Genomic DNA, 16,755 nt, shown 5'->3' with positions numbered 1-16,755 from the left:
CTAATTAATGAAATCCTAAGAGTCCATTCTTTAGCTCCAGACATTCAAAACCTCTGCAAAAAAGGAGAGGAAGCTTTAAGAGAGCACTCTCGTCCCGCTTCAGCATGCAGCTCAGTAATTATTAACATACCTGAAAACCCCCTAAACAAAAACCCCAACAGGGATAGGCCAAATACCCCAACCAGTCAAGCTAGTCTATCGCCCGATCAGCACAATATCGAACCAGAGGCTAAAATTTCTCCCCCTTTGGAGGAACCGGAGGCTAAAATCTCTCCCTCTTTGGAGATCAACTCCCTTCCTCCGTTTCGGCCACCCCCTTACGCACCCGATTTTCCAAAACCATATTCTCATTTTTATCCAGTCACGTCCTTAACTCAGTTTCGCGCTTTGGAAGAGGCCACAGAAAACCTCCGGCTACATGCCGATAACTTTAGAGAAACTTTTAATCAAGAGTGGCTGCGAGCCGCCAATTTGCTCGCCGACCTCCGGTCGGCAACTCAAAACGTTGCAGCCCTTGTGCTTCCAGAAAACGCCCCCTCATCACGTCCCCATTGCGCTCACCACACCTACGCCTTTCCAGTTACATGTAGTCAAACCCAAAATGGCGCCGCCAGCTCCCAAAATGGCGATTCTAGTAGCGAAAGCGAGGAAAATGAACAATCAAATCCCCCTAGTTCTAACGAAGAAGAGCGGGAAGAAGCTAGTACTACCTCAACAGTTAAATATAAAAAACTCAGTTTAAAATATTTAGAAAAATTAAAAAAGGCAGTGAGTGATTATGGCGCTACCGCCCCCTTCACGCTCACCCTATTAGAGAGTCTCAGTGAAAAAGAACTCACTCCTAACGATTGGTCCCAATTAGCCAGAGCTGCCCTGTCTGGCGGTGATTTCCTGTTGTGGAAATCCGATTATGAAGAGCATTGTAAAAAGTATGCCACCCGTAATGCCCGTAAAGCCACCTCTAAAACCTGGACAGTAAACAAATTTTTAGGTCAAAGCCCCTACCATCAGAATAATAAGCAAGCTCAATTCCCCCCAGGTCTCCTAGCGCAAATACAAACTTCCGCAAAAGGGTGCCGCCACTGCCTCTCTTGCTAAATTAAGACAGGGGCCCGATGGACCCTATAGCGAATTCCTTAGCTGCCTGCAAAACATGGCTGAGCGCCTATTTGGGGCCAGCGAAAACGAAAGTGATTTTATTAAACACCTGGCCTATGAAAATGCTAACGCTGCCTGCCAAGCAGCAATCCGCCCCTTTCGTAATACCAATCTTAATAATTACATAAAGCTCTGTTCTGGCATTGGGCCCACTCAAACTCTTGGAATAGCCATTGGTGCTGCGCAGCATAAAAATTTTACGGCACAAGCAAAGCCTCCAACGTGCTATAACTGTAAACAACCTGGCCATTTTTCAAAAAATTGCCCCGTGCCACAAACCAGTTCCTCCTTACCCATTACTAATAAACCCCCATTGCCGCCCTCTATTTGTCCCCGCTGTAAAAAGGGGTTCCATTGGGCATCTGAATGCCATTCTCGAGCAGACATAAATGGCCAACCCCTTAAGCCTAAGCCCCAGGGAAACTTCCAATGGGGCTGGCCCCAGGCCCCAACCAGAATGAACCCAGGGGCAGTACGGTTCGTTCGACTATCCTCAGTCACAATACCAGCTCTCCCCACCATAAACCATGCTGCCGTGTCGCAGACTTATGGAGAGCAACAGCAGGAAGCGCAGGGATGGACCTCTGTACTACCTCCAAATCAATATTAACCCCAGAAAACAGTCTTCTCCTCATACCAACGGGAGTTTATGGACCACTGCCCCCAAATACCTTTGGCCTCATCTTAGGAAGATCCAGTACCGCCCTTCACGGGATTCAAATCACCCCAGGTGTGCTAGATAATGACTTTAAAGGTGAAATACAAATAATTGCAGCCACCTCAAACAATATTATCCCTATTCCTTCTGGCTCTCGAATAGCCCAACTTATAATACTCCCCATTCAGCATATCAACTCAAACTTCAAAAAACTCCAGCGCCCTACAGAGGCCCCTGGATCCTCTGATATTTTTTGGGCACAACCAATATCCCATAATCGGCCCATCTTACGATTAAAGTTAAATGGTAAACCGTTTGAAGGAATTTTAGACACAGGGGCTGACGCCACAATTATATCCTCAAATCACTGGCCTAAATCCTGGCCTCTCACGGCCGCTGCCACCCACTTACAAGGAATAGGCGAAGCCACAAATCCCCTACAGAGTTCACAAACCCTTAAATGGGAGGATGAGGAAGGAAACACCGGTACAGTTATACCATATGTTATCCCCCATCTCCCTGTCAATCTATGGGGCAGAGATATCTTAACTCAAATGAAAGTTTTTATGTGCAGCCCTAGTGATACAGTTACTGCTCAAATGCTAAAAATGAATTTTCTCCCTGGCAAAGGCCTAGGCAAAGCTAATCAAGGAATAAGACAGCCTATCTCTATAACACCTAATATAGCTAGAACAGGACTCGGGCTCTCCCAAAATTTAGCCTGATGGCCATTGACATCCCTGTACCCCATGCTGAAAAAATCTCTTGGAAATCCATAGAACAAGTATGGGTTGATCAATGGCCCCTAACTCAGGAAAAAACCTTAGCGGCTATAGAGTTAGTACAGGAACAACTTAATGCCGGACATATTGAACCTACTCAGTCCCCTTGGAACACTCCTATTTTTGTTATAAAAAAGAAATCAGGCAAATGGAGACTTTTGCAAGATTTACGAGCTGTAAACAAAGCAATGTTGCCCATGGGAGCACTGCAACCTGGCCTCCCTTCACCAGTTGCTATCCCTACTAATTTTCATAAAATAGTCATAGATTTAAAAGATTGTTTTTTCTCCATACCTCTTCACCCGGAAGACAGGCAACATTTTGCCTTTAGTGTTCCTCAAATCAATTTTCAAGGCCCTATGCCCCGATTTCAATGGAAAGTCTTGCCACAGGGCATGGCCAATAGTCCGACTTTATGCCAAAAATTTGTTGCTGACGCCGTTAACCCTGTCAGACAACTATGGCCACAGATCTACATTCTCCATTACATGGATGATATCCTGTTAGCGAGTCAGGACATGTCCAACCTACATTCTTGTTTTCAAGACCTTCTTAAAAATTTAACAGCAAAAGGTCTTCAAATAGCCCCTAACAAAGTACAAACTTCAGACCCCTTTTCTTATCTAGGGTTCGAGCTTTGGCATCAGCAAGTTTTAACACCCCGCATTCAACTGCGAACCTCCCATCTACTAACGTTAAATGACTTCCAAAAACTTTTAGGGGACATTCAATGGCTTTGCCCCTACCTAAAGCTACCCACTGAAGCTCTTCTGCCACTCAATAATATCTTAAAAGGAGACGCAAACCCCTCCTCTCCCCGAAGCTTAACTCCAGAGGCAATGCAGGCACTTACCATCGTAAACCAAGCTATCCAAAATCAAACTTGCTATCAAATAAATTACCACCAACCCTTAATTTTTATAATTCTTGCTACAACCCACATGCCTACAGGCATATTCTGGCAATCCAATTTAAAACAACCAAACGGGCGAGGCCACCCACTACTCTGGGTTCATCTCCCAGCTACTCCAACAAAGGTGCTCTCACCGTATATTTCTCTTATAGCTGCCCTCATAACTAAAGGCCGACAAACTAGTCGCCAATTGTTTGGAAAAGACCCTGATTCCCTTATCGTCCCGTACACCCAAGATCAAATCCATTGGCTTTTTCAAACCGACGACGAATGGGCTATCGCATGCTCTTCATTCCTAGGCGATATTGATAATCATTACCCAAGCGATCCATTAATTCAGTTCACCAAAATCCATCAAATTCACCTTCCCAAAAATCACTAAAGCAAAACCCATAGACTCTGCTACCTTAGTCTTTACTGATGGTTCAGCAAATGGGACCGCAGCATACGTCATCCAGGGTCAAGCATTTTCCGTGCACTCTCCCTATACTTCAGCTCAACTCGTCGAGCTCTATGCAGTCCTGCAGGTTTCTTCCCACCTTCAAAACCAACCTTTTAATTTATACACAGATAGTGCATATATAGCTCAGTCCATACCGCTATTAGAAACAACTCCATTTATCAAACCGTCCACCAATGCAGTCCCCTTATTCTCAAAGCTACAAAAATTAATTCTCAAACGACAGCTCCCTTTCTTCATAGGACACCTCCGTGCCCATCAGAACCTGCCAGGCCCTCTAGCGGAAGGCAATGCGCTAGCAGATGCTGCCACCCAATTAATATGTCCCAATCTTTCTAATTCTCTAACCTTAGCTTCCCAAGCCCATGCCCAACACCACCTAAATGCAAACACCCTCCACCTAAAATTCAATATTACAAGGGAACAAGCAAGGGAAATTGTTAAAGCCTGCAAAAACTGTGTAACCCAACTGCCAGTCCCTCATTTGGGAGTTAACCCAAAAGGGCTTATCCCAAATGAAATCTGGCAAATGGACGTCACCCACTTTGCCAGCCTTGGGCAACTCAAATATATTCATGTTTGCGTTGACACATATAGTGGATTTATTCAAGCTAGTTTGCAAACAGGAGAAGCTTCAAAACATGTTATTTCTCACTTGCTGCATTGTTTCACCATTTTAGGCCAGCCTAAACTCATTAAAACAGACAATGGGCCTGGATATACTGGCAAAAATTTTCAAACCTTTTGTCAGCAATTACAAATTAAGCATATTACGGGAATACCATATAACCCCCAGGGCCAGGGAACAGTAGAACGAACACATTGCACCCTAAAAAATGCTTTGTGTCACCTAGCTGAAAGCACTCTCAACCTCACAAAACAACGTCCCCGAGACCTTTTACATCATGCTCTTTTTGTTCTTAACTTCCTAACTCTGGATGATAAAGGTCAATCTGCAGCCGACAGACATTGGCATCCCAAAACACAGATGCAACAAGCCACTGTTATGTGGCGTGACCCCTTAACGTCAGAATGGAATGGGCCTGACCCCGTGATCATTTGGGGACGAGGCTCTGCTTGCATATACGACCAAAAGAGGGAAGGTCCTCGCTGGCTTCCAGAAAGGCTAATAAAACATATTAATTCCTCATTGCCAAAACAAACCCCTGAGACACTTCCCTCCCCTCCTCTTAATGATAACCTTTCCAGGGTAGAAGCCTCTCCCTGAGAAAAATATCTTTCTTCTCTCTTCCAGCGCATCAATAACTCCTGCTATAACCCATCCGGAGACGACCAGCCCGCATACAACCGGAAGTGGAAAGAAGTCCTGCTTACAGGTTTATTCCATCACTAATCACATGAATTACCACTTGAATTACTATTGGCTTTTACCAATTGGTTTTTTGGCCTTGCTGTTTGCAGCCGGATTAGCAACCGTTGCCCCAAAAGATTGGAACCCATTAGAAAAAATCCTGCTTGCTATAACATATTTGTGCGTCGTAGGGTGTATCACTCTGCTAGCTTGCTTCCCTTAATAGAAAGAACCAATAGCCTCTATTAGTATGGCTTTGTTAAGCCTACTGCCATTTAAAGTTGCCACCTTATATTTTCTCCTGCAAAGTGTGCGTGCCACCTTCGGCAATTCCAACCCCCATCAGCCCTGGAAATGGACTCTAGCGCGGTGGGAAGATTCCACAATTATACGAACCAATATCACTATACAAGCCTCCTTTTCCATTAACGCCTCCGATCTATTCACCCCAGGTCACTTTCCTACCAGTCTTAACCAAGCCCAATATTACATGTGTCCTCAAGTAAATCTTAAAAAACCGTATTGCAATTCCCCCAACGAGTATTACTGCCCGTACTGGGGGTGTGAAACATTAGCCACTGGATGGAAACCTCCCATCTCTGATCATTTTCTAACCCTTACAGAAGTTCCTTATCCCTGCATATCCAACCACAGCGTGCCTACGTTTATGTCACTCACCTGCCCAAAAAAACTTATGCTCACTGTGCAGCTTCCTACTGATCCCTCTTGGCTACTCAGTCGAACATGGGGCTTCCGAATTTACGTTACAGGAAGCGACCCAGGGTCCCTTATATTAATAAAGAAGGAAGCAGTACAACAAAAACCATCTGCCATTGGACCAAATATAGTGCTCGCGCCTCCAGCTACCCCTCCTATCCCTTGCACGCCGAGCACGCCAAGCAAAAATCCTTCCAAAATTCATTCCACTACTTCCCCCTCTACTAACATTTCAATATTGTCGTCCCCAACCCCTCCCATGTCGCTTAATACACCACTTTGGTCAATACTCCAAACCGCCTTTCTCTCTCTAAACTCCTCCCAACCTAACCTTACTCGCAGTTGTTGGCTGTGCTTCTCTGTCAAACCCCCTTATTATGATGCTATAGCTCTTAATGTCACATTTAATATTTCCAATGAGGACAATCCTCCACAATGTCCTTGGAATGCAAACAGAAAAATCGGCCTTACTGTGCAATCCGTTCTTCACTCTGGACATTGTGTTGGTAACATTTCCTCCTCCTCCTTAAAAAAGGTCTGTGCACAGTTGTCCTTTCCAGAAGGTAAATTCTATATTCCCCCAATAGGGGCAAAATGGCTGTGCTCTTCCACGGGGCTTACTCCTTGCGTATCAGCAAAAGCCCTCACTGAAACAGGGGAAATGTGCCTCTTAGTGGCTGTGCTACCCCATGTCCTCTTCCATGCAGAGGAAGACCTTTATCACCACTTAACCGCGCAACCTCCAACCATGCTAAGGAACAAAAGAGAAATTATCACGGCTGTCACTATTGCTTCTCTTTTAGGTATTGCTGGCCTAAGCACTGGAACTGCCTCTATTATCCTCCACAACCAAGGCTTCTCCCACCTAAGAGCTGCTATAGACGAAGATTTAGCCTGCATTGAAACCTCCATCACCCATCTTGAAAAATCTCTTACGTCCCTATCGGAGGTTGTTCTCCAAAACAGAAGAGGTTTGGATCTGCTTTTCCTTAAGCAGGGAGGGCTTTGTGCTGCACTGGGCGAAGAATGTTGCTTTTACGCTGACCATTCTGGCACAGTTAAAGATTCCATGACCAAACTTAGGGAAGGAATTGAAAACCGCAAACGTGAGCGAGAAACCCAAGGAAGTACTTCCTGGGGGCTCAGCGGAATCCTCCCTTACCTCCTCCCTATATTAGGCCCCTTTATAACCATACTCCTTATAATATCTTTTGCACCTTGGGCCATAAAAAGAATAATACAGCTAGTTAAGGACCAAGTTGATTCTGCCCTAGGCAAGCCTATTCAAGTGCATTATCACCGGCTTCACCTCGCTGACCAAGGTGTGGATCCAGAAAACCTACCTGCTACCCACCCTTTCGGGTAAGAAAGCCCCCTCCTACGGGAGCAGCATATAACTCGAAAGTATGCTTCTAGCTTATGCTATGATTGGTACCACTGGGTGCGAGGCAAAGCACTGCAAAGGAGGGCCAAAACAATTAAAGGCCATTTTCGAGCTCCTTGAGAAGTATGCCTCATTTGCATAGGGGTTCGTTCTGCACAAATTCCCCTCCCCAGAAAAACAGAAGCCACAAACAACTTGGGGAATGAGGCCTCTACTTCCCCCAGCAGGTTAATGCCAAAAGAATGCTCAATCAGCATTCTTCCTCCATCCTTTTGAAAAACAAAGGGAGGAGATGTAGGGGGCGATTAAGGTAGCATGCATGAAGCCCACCTTCAGCTATGCCGGAGATGTGCAACATGGCCGCCAGGGCTGACACAACAACAGCTTAAGTTACCCTCAGCCTTCTTTACGGAAGTAGTTCGCGCCAAAAGTGCTAGTTCGTGCCAAAAATGCTAACCCTACATCTGCCATCCACCCTAGCAACAGCAAACAGCAATCACCAATCCCAGACCGCTACCTGTCCTTAATAGCCACCCCCTCTCCCTCCAGGACATATATACCCTGCCTCTTCAATAAAGTTTTGCAGCTTGATCAGAAACCTGTCTTGCTGTCATTCTTCGCGTCTCTTGTCCCATACCATTCCTCCCTCACAGGTATCAGAGCCACCGTTGATCGTCCCGCGGGCCGGGACATTTTTTACTCACCTTTGCATCTTTAGTGCCTTCCTCAGGGCCTGGTGTATCTTAGCCACTTAGTATAAAAATAAATGAGTAAGAGAAAATTATGAATGATTTTTCTAATATATGTAAGTGCTGTTGTAATAAATATAAATTTATCTTAAAAGCATTATTAAATTTATACTTTGTCATCATGGTTTCTTAACAAATACTAACAGCACAAATACTAACTTAGAGATCCTTAGAATTTTTTATGTTAAAAGCATTCCTCATCCCTGCAAAGGTTAGAAACCACTCATGTTCAACTTCCCGGACAGAATGCAGTCCAATCTTGACTGTTTAGGTCATGCTGCATCTCACCTCTTCAGGGACTAATGTTTCAATATTGGGCAGATAAAAGTGTTAAAAGTTCTTTCTTATATTGAGTTGAAATCTGCCTCCCTGCATTTTCCCGTTGGTCTTATTGATTCTAGTTTAGAGAAACAGAATCTGTATATTAGGCCTTTCTCCACGGGACTCCCCCACCCCTTGTCAGTTGCCACTTCTCATTTTTTTAAGCAACTTATTTTAAACTAGAGTCTTTTTCAAACATAACCAAAATTCCTACTTCTGAAATTTAAAACTGAACACTATTAAAATTTTGCTCTTTCTATCAATTCTGGGCCTTAAAAGACATGGATAGTTATAAAAAATACATGTAGGTTGTAATCAGGGCAATGAACTCAAGTGGGAGCCATCATGCAGTGTGCAATGAATGCCTTATTGTCAGAAACTTCATTACCAGAGGTAGAAAAAATATGGGAGAGGAAGAGATATATTTTTGAATATACAGCTCTGCCTTACTGCCACCCCATCTATCTGTGGACACTTTTTGCTTCCTTCCTTTCTAGAAGAGATTTGTATCTTTACTCCTTTGTCTAGGTAATAGAGCCTCCCCTTCTCCCAGGTGCTCACCACAGAATAGTGGTTTGATAGGATGGGCATGTCTTCCCCATTCCCAAAAAACAGGTGCCAGTGGGACAGCCCAGTCCACGGCTTCTGCAGGAGAGGCCTTACCCAAGAGAGAGCATAACTCACTCCTCATCAATCAGCACTGATGAGGCCCCTGCTGGGCTTTCTTCTCTGCTCTTCCCCACCATCTGCCAGGCATAGAGACTTGAAGTTCTCCCCCACAATCCTCCGTGTGCTCTGGAAACTTTTAAAAACATGCTTTGAACCCAAAGCTATTACCATAATTTATTTTCCCTTCACTTTCCTTCCTTTTAGTTTCTGTTTCATCAGATATTTGGAGTATTAAACAAACTACTCTTTCTTTCTCCTATGTTCTTCTCCTGTCACTCCCTTTTCTCTCTACCATTTTGCCTTGTGTCCCACAGACCACTGATTTCCTTCTGTGATTTGTTTGCCAACAATACTGTCTTTCTGATTTATCCATCTTAATTAAAAGTGAAAGTCAGTGTGAAAACAGGCTGCTGTCTTCACGTTCTGATGAAGAATTATTATGTTCAGAACACAGTGGGCCTCGGGCTAGGTCACACTCTAATGAATGCCAAAGGAGAGCTGACTATTGAGTGAAAGATAAAAGAACAGAACAAAACAAAACAAGCTGGTTGGAGCTGCCAGTCCATACTCGGCTGTCTCCTGTGTTTCCCTGATTACCAAGAGCCAGAATTAGCTACAAGTGGGAGATCTGCTTTCTTTTTCCTAACTCTACCCCTCCTACTCCATCCAACTCCCATGAACATTTCAAAAGGATTCCCAAGTCCAAAATAATTCACAATGAATGCAAATACTTCATTTCTAATTTTGGTCTTTTATTAATGTCCACAAAGGAATTTTGTACTTGATGTTTAAATAAAGTATATGGGAACAACAACAACAACAAAACTCTTGTGAGCAGGAGGTAGATCTCGCTTCATTTGCTACATCAACGAGGTAAGTAACAGAGCTGGAGAGTTAGGCTGGGGTCACACTGCGGAAACCTAGAGCACCCTACAAAGAAAGCTTGACTTCATTAAGTTAAAACAAAAATGAGTATCCACAGCGTCCTTACCGTCCATTAGCGGTGCGAATCTCCCGCGGTGAAACCGCCCCGCAGCGCTCCCCACGCGAAGCCCGCAGCAACGAGGCCTCCTCAGGCCCTGGCGCCGCCGACGCCCCCCCACACCCGCTGCAACCGCTGATTGGCTGCTGGTCCCGGCGCGTGGGCGGGCACTGGTCAGGCGCATGGGTGTGCACTTGGGCGTCCCCGGGGCTACCTGATGCGGGAGATATGAGGCTGAACGGTGAAGAGGCGCATCTGTGGAGAACCTGCTCCGGCCCTGCAATGTCCTTCTCCCGGCTCAGCGTCCCCTCCAGCCGCCGGTCCGCGGGCTCTCCTCAGCATTCTGAATTTTCCGGCGTGGTGAGACTCTGGAGAAGAGATTTGTTGGTGAGATAAGAAACAAACTTAACGAAGAACGTTTTGGAGAGAAGGGAATCCGGGGGAGGGAAGCCGCCATTTCCGGGTAGGCAAAAGTGGGGTAAAGAGCAGCGGGCGTCCCCTCTGGAGGAGGGAGCGGGGCACCGGGGTCGAGCCTCGCCCGCCGTTTGCTGTTGAGCTCAGCACACCCCTACAGACCAGGCATTGCACCCCTAATCTGAAGGAGTAAAGTGGGCACCAGAAGAGTAGGTTGCGCAGGTGGGCCCTGGTCTCGCTTCTTCCATTCTACAGCCCAAGTATTTGGTGGGTGTGGTCATGGGGGAAGCAGCCCCGCACCCAACCCCAAGCCCCACACCTTCTAAACCCTCAGGCCTCTCCCAGTCCCCTCCCCCACCACACCTCCAGCCCCTCCCCAACCCCACTACCAGCTCCTCCCCCACCCCAGGACAGCCCAGCCCCTTCCCCCACCAGAAGCCCAGTCCCTCCCCCACCTCAGGAGCATGCCAGCTCCTCCCCCCACCAGAAGCCCAGTTCCTCCCCCACCTCAGGATAGCCCAGCCCCTCCCCCAACCCAGGACCAGACCAGCCCCTCCCCCAACCTAGGACTAGCCAAGCCCCTCCCCCACCAGAAGCACAGTCCCTCCCCCACCTCAGGAGCATGCCAGTGCCTACTCCCACCAGAAGCCCAGTTCCTCCCCCACCTCAGGAGCATGCCAGCTCCTCCCCCCACCAAGCCCAGTTCCTCTCCCACCCAGGGACCAGCCCTTTTACAGACCCCAGGCCAGGGCCCAATCCTGCACTACCATTTTATCATCCCTCTCTCACCCCATATGCTCCCCCACACCACTTAACACCTATCAATCCCCTGGCTCCCAGCCCAGGAAAACAAACCCCTTTTGGGTTCCCTGATTGAGTCTATTAGAGATCTTCAAGATCTCATGAGATTTTGCCCTGTAAAGAACTAGAAACCAGGTTTGGTCAGACAACACCAACACTGATGTTTCTCTCCTGCTGAAGGGGAATTTGCTGAGTCGGCACACTCCTCCTTTCCTCTAGCTGCTGGAAGACTGAACATTGTGGTGAGAGGTACATGATTTGGATGAAAATCAGGTCTATGTTCAAGCCCTGATTCCTCCGTTTTCATGCAGAGAGACTTTGGGCTACACACTAGTTATCCTCTGGGGTGTCTGCTTCCCTTTGGTAGAAGGGGGATACCACAGTGAAGGCAGAATAAAGTCACATGCTCCTCTCAGGTCAGCCCAGGACGACTTCTTGGTAAAAATATGACAGAACAATTTGGCAGAAATGTGGGTGGAAGGACAGTGCTCAATTTGTTGGAGTATAAGGTGCATCACTAAAATTGTCCCCTGGTTTAGCCAATAAGGAACTGGAGCTCAAATTGGAAGATGAAGAGGAAAGACACACTGAAAAGGCAGAACTAGCTTTCTAGTTTTCAGTTTCCTTACCTCATTGGTAGAAGTTATCCAGAGAGATCTTTGCTTTATAAATGGATGGGTTAAAGACACAGTTTCTTTGTTTGTAGAGCATCTTGGAAACTGCACTCTGACTTGGGTGGAAACAGGCTACTGAGACCATAGGAGACCCAAGAAACAAAGGTTTGGAAGATTTGAGGCAGGTCTGAGCTGGACCAGAGTGGGCAAAAGATGTCTTCAGGTAAGATGGCCCCTAAACCATCATTCCCTACACTGTGTCTACCTGCTGAGGCCCCTAGTATGGGAAAGAGGAAGCAGGTGCACTTTTCTTGCTACCTCTTTGTGAGAAACAACCACAGTGTATAATGCTGCCTTTTCGAAAGCCACTGTGATGTTCAGAACTACTGCTTAGGATGAAGGAGCAGGAGTCAGACAACAAGACTCAAACTTCTGTTTGGGTTTCAAGCAGGGGATAATGTGTGAGCTCCATCATCAGAGTACAGGGTCCTGCCCATTCCATCTCAGGCCTACATTCCCCATTTCCCAGAGAAGCACAAGGGAGGAGAGTGGGTATGAAGAAAAGGATGAAGATATTTCAGAGGAAGTGACTCTAGAAAAAAACATCATGTTAAAAGAACCCTCAGATATTAGGCAGTGTCAGATGGGAAAGGAAGCTGATCCAAACTTAGAGAGGAGTGAGACGTACTTTCTAATCTAACCAGTATGGTCAGTTTTTATAAACAGCTTAATTACATGGAACCTAGAATAGAGAATGATTGTTATTTTGTGCAGGTTAATGTAATACCCTGATACATCCTAGAGTATTTTGGGCAGGAAAGAACAATGTATTTGCAAAGTCTCCTTGGGTGACTGGGAGAAAGTATAGAAATACTAAACTCTCTCACCTGGGGAATACCTGATATTCTCACAGATATTGGGTACTCCCCATTTAATAAGTCAAGCCCTCAATCTGGGAGTTTGCCCATGTGTAACTTATTCTTGCAAAGGAAAAGCTAAGCCTATTTATAGTTATCCTAAGGGCCACCCCCAGAGAAAATCTTTTGTTACTCATATGTGGCCTCTCTCAACCAGCTCTGCAGTTAAACACACTACCTTCCTCCCTATGTGGGACATGAATTCCCTGACCTGTCTGATCCCAAATGTGCTGATGCCAAAGAGAGTAGCTTCAGGGGTACTGATGTGGTCCATTCTTCCCAAATCCCCTGAAAGGCAGCTTCTTGTAAGTTCCCCCTGCTCTGAGTTTCTCCGTTCAACAGGAGGACAAACACTACCTGTGAAATGTATTTATTTCATTTTTTACAACATATTAACATTTCCTTAAATTTCTGTTCTTTGGAAATCTATTTTGCTGAGCCATTGAAATTAATGCATAAAAAAAAGGTGTCAATGTTTTTGTATACTTCTAGCGTTTCCTTTAAGATCAAACACATTCCCTTATATATTAAAAGAAATATTCTCACATTAGGGATTTAACCTTGGTGTACTGCTGGTAACTTTAGGCATAATCCTTATCAAACCAGTAACAGCAGTAATGCCTGTTGTTACACGGCACTCCTGAAAATCAAAGATGATGATAGAAATGGAGGAAAAAGGTTAAACACCATTAACCAGTCTAGATACGTGTCATGTATTGTATTCCCTGGTTCAGTATATATTCATCTCATTCCGAATATCTTTAACTAAATAAAGAGGTATATTTTCCTTAAGGTTGTCATGTTTGAAGATGGGGGGGGGTATGCATTTTAAAGAAGTTTCCTCAATTTGGATTTATTCTGCGTTTCTTCTTGGTAATTTAGAGTTTGCAGATTTTTGGACGGATGCTGGAAATGTATTAATCCATCATGGGATTATTTATTAATCTTGATGTTTTTTCTAATTTTTGTTACATTTTATCACATTTTAAGTGAATCTCATTTGAAAATCTACACAGACACACCGAGAAAAAATGGTCTAACACATATAGTAAATTGAAAAAAGCAAAACTTAAGAAATCATATTACCTCAAGTAACTAATTTCCTTCAGCATATTGCTCCCGGGTTGCATTAATGTGTTCTCTTCAGGTCATTTGCTGATATACGTTTCTTAAATTCTTATATGTAGTGTTAATTGAGGACATATAACTTGATACCGGTAATGTCTTCTGGTGCACACTCCTATGTCACTCATTTTCCTGTCATTTCTTGTAGGTACGTGAATATACACTGCTTCATTCCCAAGATTTGCATGATCAGATGTAGATTTCTCAGCTGAAAGTGATGTGCAGAATCTGCTATAGTCAACACCAAAAGGTAAACATTCTTTCCATCACTCCAAGGAAGATTTCCTTCCCCATTATCTGTCACCTAACCTTTGGGGAAAACCTGTGCAAACAAACCTCCTGAGGTAACCTTCAGTTGCGATAGAAACTGGAAAGGAAACAGAGGCACACAAGGTTCACAAAGCAGCCTAGATTTCAGGTGCTTCCTCCAAATGGGAATTCACACATTCCCTGTCCCTCCCCCCCCCATACATGTCAGTGATCTCTGGGTTGCTAAGAGACAGGCCTCAAATACAATGTCTCTTTCTGGGGTCATTAAATTGAAAGGGCAGCAAACCTCAGTAGAAATTGGTAGGAGGAATTGTGGCCCCTACCATCCAAAGTAGCTTTGTAGGCATGATTTTGTAGCCCACAAGATTGGCTACACCCCTGAGATTTGGTGAGAATTTGGCTCTCCCAAATATTTCGCTGAGCTTCCTAATACATTTGGCTGCTTGGGGCTTTTAGGTAAAATCCCTTGGCCATTTATTGGCTCAAGTTTCTTTTGATTTTCTTAGAAGCCTTGTATAGATTTGAGGATGGGTGCTTAGATTGCCTGGTTCACAGTCTTACCATGGCTCCTGTGCTGGTTTGAATGTATTGTGTTCCCCAAATGCCATTATCTTTGTGGTCTTGTGTGGGGTAGACGCTTGGGTGCTGTTTAGATTTGCTTGGAATGTGCCCCACCCAGCTGTGGGAGATAATTCTGATGAGATGTTCCCATGGATGCTTGGTCCCACCCTTTTGGGGTGGGCCTTGATCAGTGGAGCTATATAAATGTGCTGACTCACAGAGAGGGAACTGAGTGCAGCTGGGAGTGATGTTTTGAAGAGGAGCAAGCTTGCTAGAGAGGAACGTCCGGGGAGAAAGCCGTTTTGAGGCCGGAGCTTTGGAGCAGACGCCAAGTGCCTTCCTAGCTAGCAGAGGTTTTCCGGTGCCATTGGCCATTCTCTGGTGAAGGTACCTGATTGCTGGGGTGTTACCTTGAATGCTTTGTGGCCTTAAGACTGTAATTGTGTAGCAAAATAAACCCCCATTTTATAAAAGCCTGTCCATCTCTGGTGTTTTGCATTCTGCAGCATTAGCAAACTAGAACAGCTCCTGACGGGGCTCGGGCATGAACATTCCCTGAAACTGCTTGATACCTAGGAAGATGTGGGCACCAGGGATGAGTCAGAACAGTCAACAAGTCCTATTTGATAGGAGATTTGTTACCCCTCTTGTGTGGTTTCATTGATTTCTTGTTCTAGTTTGTCTCTGCCCAGGATTTGTGTAATGGCATATATACTGAGACACGTTGAAGAGGGTTCATTGATGCAGTATCGAAATGGTGATGATTTTTCGGTGTTAGCTTTCAGTATTTTGTAGGTTAATTTTGGAGAGGAGAGGGGACTTTGAGAAGGCAGGGATGATGGAGTCACCTGAATATGGTTTGAACCTCTGTACATCAATTATACCCCTAATGGATTCTGTGCCCGGGGGTGCAGAATCCCTTGTCCCTGATGCTCAAAGGGATCCCTTGTTAGCTGTGAAAACCCACGGTGCATCCCACTTTCAACATGTTGCTGACCTTGAGAGACAGGATACCCTGATTGGGCACAATGTATGTTCAGCCTCGTATTGAAATTTAGTAGCAGTGGAAATTCAAGGAAGACTTCCCTGACCTGTCTGATCCCAAATGTGCTGATGCCAAAGAGAGCAGCTTCAGGGGTACTGATGTGGGCCATTCTTCCCAAATCCCCTGAAAGGCAGATTCTTGTAAGTTCCCCCTGCTCTGAGTTTCTCCGTTCAGGAGAAGGACAGCCACTACCTGCGAAATTTATTTATTTTATTTTTTACAACATATTAACAGTTCCTTAAATTTCTGTTCTCAGGAAATCTTTTTTGCTGAACCATTGAAATTAATGCATAAAAAAAATGTGTCAATCTTTTTGTATACTTCTAGCATTTCCTTTAAGATCAAACACATTCCCTTATATATTAAAAGAAATATTCTCACATTTCACTGGCAGCCTTCTTTGGGGGGTGTGGGTGGGGGCTAACAGGCCTAGGCTGATGTGAATAAATATACAACACACAGGGCCAATATGCAGAGCCCTCTTTAGCTCATTTATATAACAGTGGGTTGAGGAGGGAATGGGAAGGGCACATAACTAGTGGAGAGATTGTCCACTGGAACAGCCAGTGATGGCCGTAGCATGAATTCTGGAGCAGGTGATGGGACTCCAGTAATGACTATTTGTGAAAATCATTTAAGGTGGGTTCTGCTTCTAGAGTGGCAACATTAGGTGTTGTACAGACCTGCTCCCCAATGAGACCAGTGAAAGGGAGAGAGAGAGAGAGAGAGAGAATAACAACCATTTGAAGTCTCTGGAAATGGTCCTAAGGGCATACAGCAAATTAAGAGACATTTGGCCAATATAATCTACTAAAACTCAGTAAGAACAGTGAGAGTATATGGCATTTGAAGTACATCTTGCTCCCTCCCATCTTCCTCTCAGCTCACTGTGATGGAAACTTC

General features: G+C 45.1%; 1 long non-coding RNA gene and 1 pseudogene across 1 annotated transcript; both read left to right on the top strand.

The window, feature by feature from the left end:
* LOC119520173 overlaps positions 1-10,244 on the top strand; it is a 56,141-nt pseudogene extending 45,897 nt beyond the window's left edge.
* A 63-nt stretch (positions 10,245-10,307) lies between these two features.
* On the top strand, positions 10,308-14,226 carry LOC119520471. Its single transcript, XR_005214186.1, has 4 exons — positions 10,308-10,492; positions 11,501-11,569; positions 12,027-12,157; positions 14,125-14,226. It is a non-coding gene; the product is annotated as an uncharacterized LOC119520471 (long non-coding RNA).
* Positions 14,227-16,755: the final 2,529 nt, after the last annotated feature.

The sequence above is a fragment of the Choloepus didactylus genome, chromosome 25, assembly GCF_015220235.1.
Source record: "Choloepus didactylus isolate mChoDid1 chromosome 25, mChoDid1.pri, whole genome shotgun sequence".
Classification (NCBI taxonomy): domain Eukaryota; kingdom Metazoa; phylum Chordata; class Mammalia; order Pilosa; family Megalonychidae; genus Choloepus; species Choloepus didactylus.
This window is presented reverse-complemented; position numbering and strand designations above follow the sequence as displayed.